We start from the raw sequence: 7,545 nt of genomic DNA on the forward strand, positions 1-7,545 counted from the left end.
ATCATCTAAGGGTCTTGAGCACAGTTAGCCATTCAACTCTTAACCGATGTACAAGTCAATCCTGCTCAAAGGCATCACTAAGACTAATGATGAATCTATTTTTTATGTTCCATAAGAACCTCAAAGTCACTACTACAATGAGCCTGATGAGCTTCCAAGTACTGTCATCCAAGGTGGAATGATCAACAAAAAAAGGTTACCACCATGCTGAAGTTGTCAAACGGGTGAGCTTCTTAGCCATCTCTTGATCGCTCCCCAAAATGGGGAGACATGGACGCATTCCCAAAACAATTGCTTCTCAATTTCTTCAGCTATCCCACAAAATGGGCATAATGGGGATATATTGACCTTCTTCGCAAGGTGAGCTAGTAGAGGAATTTTCTTCATCACGAGCCACCATCTCATCACTTTTAGCCTATATGAGGGGGTGGCATCCCAAACCCTTTTAATTCTCCTCTTTCAAGTGGATGCCTTGGCCGAGGGACATTTCTTTCTCCACTTCCTTATAAGGTTGAGGGCAATGCCCAGAGAGGAGCCCTCTAAGTCGTGTTTTGTCTTACAGATGACTAGTTGCTTCAACTATTGGCATACTTCAAAACGAAATCATCCTTCCTAGCAATTGAGGTTGGCCACTCCTTTTGCCACAAGAGAACATATCCGAGCCAATCCTTCTCCTATTGGTTAGCTAGTGGCCATTGGCAAAGTGAAATCCGAAAACTTCACCAGACCATTCTATCAGTAGGAGTGACGGTCGGTGTGTACAAAGGGCATGGACGTAGTCAATGCGAGCTGATGACTCGCGCTTACTAGGAATTCCTCGTTGAAGATCAATAATTGCAATAATCTATCCCCATCACGATGAAATTTCAAAAGATTACCCAGACCTCTCGGCCTAGGTGGTAAACTCGTTGAATTCATCAGTGTAGTGCACGTGCGGCCCAAAACACCTAAGGGCATCACATACCTGTTATTGCCTCGAACTTCCATGGCCTAGATGGCCATAGTCCCTCTAAGAAGTTGGCCACGAAGAGGATCCTTCGTGTAACTAGTTAGCAGGCTGAGGTCTCGTTCGTTAACGGAATTAACCAGACAAATCACTCCACCAACTAAGAACGGCCATGCACCACCACCCATAGAATCAAGAAAGAGCTCTCAATCTGTCAATCCTTACTATGTTTGGACCTGGTAAGTTTCCCCGTGTATCGTGCCTTGGTATACAAAGTAAGACTATTATTTATGACACTATAAGTAGTAAGAGGTTATCAGAGTTAGAGCCATGCCCACTCGAGTTAATGTATTGTGGACACATGCAAGGCAAGACTATAGGGTCAATGAGGAGAGAGAAGTAAGATTGATGAGAGAGAAATGACTTGCCATTGCAAGAAACAAAGAGTGCAGCCTTAAGCTGGTTACACACCAAATGACGAATGCCCAACCCCTGCCCAAAGTGTGGGCATGTGGTTTTTGAAACTAGGTCCGAATATGGGCACAAATCCCTTACACATTAAAGGACACATTTTGCAATAAACTAAATAATAATATGTTTATTAGTTTTTTGATTAGTTGCAAATGCAAGAAGTGCACCCTTTGTCCATCACTTTACAAACTAGGTGGGGGAGTCTCCCTGTCCAACAATAGACAGGGATTTCACCTATTTAGCAAGTAAACAACAGGTCATGTCCTCTCCAATGTGTAAAGAAGTGTGGACGGCCAACGCCTAAAGATGTACTTTGATTGGTTAAACTTGCAAAGTGGGCATCTGCCATTTTGTGTGTAACCAACCTTAATTGTGTGACATAAGAAATAGGCAATTGCCATGTGCCACAAACTCTCTATAGTCAATAGAGTACCTCCATTTTTAGAGGTACTCCATCAACTAGGCTTAGTGCATCTAAACATGTTGATAATGGGCCTTCAAGGTCATGCAAGTAGTCAACATCGCACACACGTACTGAACTCGTTACTTGCTAGACTTGCTAGAGTCGATAAACTTAAGTGTATCTTGGCTCTTGAATATTATCATCTCGTGGGTGTAAATGAAATCCATATGCTATAGTTTCCATGTTTTTTCATGTTGATATCATATTTAACTATTGTAGATTTAAAAAATCTAAGCTTGAATAAAGAGAAATATGAGAAGTACTTGAGATTGAAATTTTAAGTGTAAACTTTCAACAAAGGCAAAAGATAGACATGGCTCATGCACATGATAATTTTGTCATCTTTTAATTCTTCCATTATCCTCACATATAGAGCAACACAATACATTGCTTATCTTTCAAAAGCTTAAAAGAGGAAAGGCACTATCCTTCATAATTATGAAATCTTTAAGAGTACTTGCATTGACTCTCCACCATGTTATGCAAGTATTATCGTTTTATGTTCCACATACATGCAATGCTTGATTATGTCATATTTTTATATACATTAGGGAACTCTATGCCATCCCATGGTTTTGTGGAGATTGGATGTCGTGGCAATGGATATCATTGTGTGGCTTTCATAATGTAGGAGGCTATGAGGTGGATGAGAGGTAGTTAGAGCAGTGTGATATAGAGAGACTGAATAAAAGAAGATGGCCTATTTAGATGAGTTATTTATTGAGAAGGGTCTAGGAGATTTCATGCAAGGGGGTTCCACAATGGGTGTGTTTAGATGGGCCATTCCCTCCACCTTGTCATGCACCATGATGCATGTGTATTTTCTATTAGATAGGCCATTCGCTCCACCTTGTTGTGCACCATGATGCACGTGCATTTCCTACTAATGTGCATTGCTACATTTTCTCTATTATATCCTTGTATTTTTTGCTACAAGGATGTAGCTAATGTGATGGCCTTTAAATTATCCAATGTGGTTGCAAAACCAAATATGCATCTATAAAACCAACTGAAAATCTCTCCAAGGTGGCTCCTCTTTATGCAACCACCTCTATGCTCTATATTCTTGAAATATGCATTGCAAGCACAATAGTGCAACATCTCCATACATTGGGTGCTTCGCATACCAAAGATCCATGTTTCTCTAAGAAGTATGAGCCATGAGCATGCAATATCTGCTACAAAAATGTGGGGCATTGACATTGAATGTATAATGGTAAATTAGTTAAATAAAGTTTAGAGCGCATGAATACAAGTTAAGAAAGTACTATGTAGTGGGCGGTGTTTGGTTTCTCCCCGTAAATTGACTTCTAACCTTAAAGCCATTTACTTTATAGAATTCCACTCAAGTTAAAGGTTTTTTGATGGTTTGAGAATTATAAATAACATGTGAAGAGAATGCTAAAATTTTCCACAAATATTCTTTAGGTTTGGACCTCTTTTTGAATTTGGATTAGATATGCATGCACATTTTCAAAGCTCCTAAATTAACTTCGATGGCTTACTAGTCATGTCGCTCGTTAAGACTCTCTTCAACTTTGTTTCACACATCGATATCTTAGCTATATCATGAGTTGACCCTCATGTCATTTGGTTCTTTGAATCTTAGACTTGCCTCCATGCACACCTAAGATTTTTTATAACTCTTCCATTTCTCATGATTTTGCTACTTCCTTCAGGACCAAGGTCCTTGGAAGACTCCTCCCAAGGGAAAGAGCATGGGTAGGCACCTAGCACCCCGATTCAGGGGTCTAGGTAGTGCTGGACTCTCACCAGCTAAAATCCCCGATCCCGGCAGGTTCCCTCAAAGGGATGCCATACCCCAAGGTTGGGCGTCAGCTCGAAGGCGGTGTCCCGTCGCACTTAAGCAAACGCTGCCTCCCGATAGCATTCGCTTACTTGAGCGAGGCGGTGCCATCATTGGTACGAGTACAAGCTTGCACACAAGATCGCAAAGGGAGGATATCGTCATCTCCTGGTTTTATTATGTATGCATACTAGATATGCAACTTTAAAAGCTTGTCACATATAGTACACGAGGTAATGTAGAGTACAAAAATGGAAACTATTATTGTCAATTGAAAATATAGGCTTCCAATTATGTTCAACATGTGGCTTATTTAGTGGCTTCTTTCTCTTGTAAATTAGTGCTCCTTCGTTCCATGCGACATGTAGATACATGAATAATAGTGAACTCAATCCATTGTGTAATTTAATCCACTTACATAGTGACTATTACAACCTTGGTTCCAATAGCACAATATTAAAAAGTTTCAAAACTATTGTAGGCAAAGTACAAGTCTAATTGAGAAATTACAACAAACTACCAACAAAAATAGTACCAAGAGACTACATTAGACTTAGGGAATACCTGCACAAAATAAGAGAAAGACACAAAAATCAAGGACCATCCATAATATATTGTTCTATCACATTCCATAGGGTCAATAGCTTCTACCCTTTAAATGGTGCCAATGTAGTTGTCAATTAGTTAAACACTATTCTAAAAGACCACAAAGTAAAATCCTATTTAGTATCCCAATATTTCCTATTCTCACTAACAATCTTCTTCAAGATCTGCAACAATATCTTGTTAGATTTTTTTATTGTTCCTTAGCTTGGGGATGATATAATGTTAACTTCTTATAAAGAATCATGTGTTTTACACTTGGCTCCTTAATAACATCATTCAAAAAGTGCTTCCCTTTGTCACACTAACCAACTCTATTGGACAACCAAATCTAGTCATAATGTTAGAATAAAAAATCAAGCCACATTTGCAATAGTATTGTCTTATTTCAACCCACTTGTTCAAGATGTAGGCTTCTTATGAAGAATCATGTGTTTTGTATCAGCTCCTTAATAACATCATTCAAAAAGTGCTTCCCTTATCACTAACCAACTCTATTAGGCAACCAAATGTAGTCACAATGTTAGAATAAAGACATTGGAGCTACACTTGTAATAGTATTACCTTTCAATGCCTTTGCTTCAAGTCATTTGGTACAATAGTCAGCATAAACTAAGGTATACATGTTCTTAGTTTGATATGTTGCTAGTTTTCTTGGGCTAACAAAACTAGTCCCCCATCTTTGAAAAGATTGCAACAAAGGCAATATTGCACAATCTTGCATTGTATCCTATGGTTGTGGTTGACCTTCTTGCATACATACTACATATTCTTTAGCATTATATGCATCCTTAAGGGTAGTTGGCCACAACAAACCCGGTTGTAAAGCTTTCCTTCTCATAATGTCATAAGAGAAATGACCTCATGCCAATCTACCATGGGCTTCTTACAAAACTACAACTTGTTCCTATTCGAGAGCACATCTTCTGAATATTTGGTTAATGCCTCTTCTATACAACACTCCCATAAAAGCCTAAAATTTCCTACTTCTCAAAGCAAATCTTCTTCACTTATCCCTTAAAAATGTTATTGACATAACACCATCCACAAAAAATTCATCATTTGATCATAGTTAGAATGAGGTTCATATTCATGAATCCTAAGCAAATCTCCAATAGGTATCAATCACTCACTATCTCCATACAAGATCTATAGCTACTCAAGAAATTAGTAGTCTCATGCTCCTTAACGAGACTATGCACACTCTCATAATCAATTTCTTGTAACAAAAGCATCCATCTAGCCAACCTACTTGTAAGTCAAGGCTAATCTATGAGATACAAGAGAGCTTGACAATTCACATGAAAAACATTACTGAATTTCCCAAGTAATATATCAATATTTGCACAGCAAACACTATTCATGAAGCCTCTCTTTTAGTGGCTATTTTCTATTGTTCTTAATATCATACTAGCATAGTACATGAGTTTAAACCACCCTCTTGTTATATTTTCTTACATCAACACATGCTATCGTTAGAAGCATCTATAAATACATGAAAAGACAAATCCCATTAAGCAACCTATAGAATGGCAACAATAACTAGCATATTCTTCAAGATACCAAATGCCTTATCATGGTCTTCCATCCAAACAAACTAAACTCCTTTCTTTGTTTCAGGTGGTTAGAGGAGTACATATGTGAGCAAGGTACGTGAGGTATCTAGTATGCCACTTGATTTGGCCAACAAACCTCATTTTTCTCTTACAGTATTGCAAGAACTATGACTTTTTGTATGGATTGAATCTTATGGGCATCTATGGCCATCACTTCTTCAAAAATGATACGCACAAGCGATACTCCTGTTTTAGTAACAAAAATAGACTTAAATGGGTTGAAAGATATACCAAACTTTTGATATCTTCCAAAACATAGTCTCTATGCTTTAATTGATCTACTTTCTTGCCAAATACATAGAAATAATCTATGAAAACTCTCATAAAATTTGTAAGCTAAGGATCAAAGGTTTTATGTGCTACTCATTGAAACTCTGGAGGACCATTCTTAATGCCAAAGTTCATGATGGTTCTAACATATGCTTCCCATCTTATAATAAATACCATATTATTAAGGTGCATGTTGATCTGTTTGTACATTGAAAAGGCATTCAAAAAGCTATATATTTCATTTCCAACCACATCATTCAACAAAGAATCAGTGAATAGAAGCAAAAATACATTTCAGATTGTGGCTACATTAAGCTTTCTATAATCCATGCATATCTTAATATTTCCATTCTTCTTGGTTACCACAACAATCAGAGACAACCATCTAACCTCATTAACTACCTTGATAAATCCAACCCTATGTAGCTTTTTAAATTTCTCTTCAACATGCTTTGCATAATTTGGATTCATCCTATACCACTTCTGCATATTAGGGTATCATTTGCTTTAATATTGATCCTACGCTAACATATCTTTAGGTTAAAAACTTTCATGTCTATATACTCCCAAGGAAAGATATCCTAAAATTCTTGATACAACTCTACCAATTTCTCTTGTAGTCCTCACCCACATAGGTGCTTATTTTAATAGGGTTAGAACCACCAACAATATCTAAATTAACTTGATATATATCATCTTCAAGTACTCTAACAAACTTGTTCATGGTATGTTCAAACTTCAACTCTACCTCAATAATAGCTTGTTGACTAACCTTGTCCAAGACTTCCTTGTTCACGGTTTGTTGATTTTCCTATAGATTCTGTAACTCATGATATGATTAGGCTTCTTATATTCCTCTTCGAGAATGTTGTCTCTTTCCCAATATTTTTTACTTTCTTCACATTATCCTTGGTTTCCTACATAGGATTGTTGATTTCCTACACAAGATTTATAGGTAACACACTATATTTGGCTAAGATTTGATCCATATCCACTTCAAACACAAGAATAACAAATGGGTTAGCTTGAAGGAATAATTATTCTTCATCATTCTCTATTTATGGGGCTACATTAATAGTTTATGCTAGTAGTGCCCTGAATTTGAGTTCCAAAATCACCTAAATTTTTATTGAAAGTCTCTAGCCACCTTAAGACCATGAGAAATTGTCATTATATTTGCTTGGACAATTTGAATCATAGTCTCCCCAAAAGCATTTGATAAGAATCACCAAAGCCTTCCATATAGAGCACAATACAACTCACTTTGAATCTGAGACCTAACACTTTAATCAATTGATTCTTTAAAATTCCCAAAGGTTGAAATTTTCTTTGATCTACCACTTTAACTCAAAAAGGTACTAATACTACC

The sequence above is a fragment of the Lygodium microphyllum genome, chromosome 29 (genome assembly GCF_053477565.2).
Source record: "Lygodium microphyllum isolate KBCC chromosome 29, Lygodium_microphyllum_v1.1.10, whole genome shotgun sequence".
In the NCBI taxonomy this organism is placed as follows: Eukaryota; Viridiplantae; Streptophyta; class Polypodiopsida; order Schizaeales; family Lygodiaceae; genus Lygodium; species Lygodium microphyllum.